The sequence below is a fragment of the Penaeus monodon genome, chromosome 23, assembly GCF_015228065.2.
Source record: "Penaeus monodon isolate SGIC_2016 chromosome 23, NSTDA_Pmon_1, whole genome shotgun sequence".
Lineage (NCBI taxonomy): Eukaryota > Metazoa > Arthropoda > Malacostraca > Decapoda > Penaeidae > Penaeus > Penaeus monodon.
The window spans coordinates 28,779,303-28,779,826 of NC_051408.1; positions in this window are offsets into that span (position 1 = coordinate 28,779,303).

Sequence of the window (524 nt, forward strand, 5' to 3'; positions counted from 1 at the left end):
TTATAAAACATTCCATAGGGTATTCACGATGAATAATTCAAACAGGTTAAACACAAACTGACCTCGAACTCCAGAAGCCAACCAATGCCTTGACCGCGGTTGACAAGGACATAAACATGTGACATGTTACGTTATCGTACTGTTCTATACACGCAATGTAGTTTGGACGTAGTGGAAACGAAAGCACGATGTTACCTAATATCCTCTTGCGCTCGGTAGACCATTTTGTTTCAGTATAATTTCACACATATTATATAGAAATGAAACTTTAAAAACACTAGGCCCATCATCGACAAACACATCCCATCCATGAGCAAACCAGATTTAGAATTCACTAACTCAACGACTGATAACTATTTTTTAAAGATTTAATTAATATATAGATACATGTATATGGCTATAAGAGGGGAAAAGAGTAAAGAAATATTAAAAGGGAATGAAATAGGAATTGAAATTAACCTCGCACGTTCCTCATTTAAACATCGAGACAAGAAATGGAAAGGAAAAACAGGTTATTTGTCCGT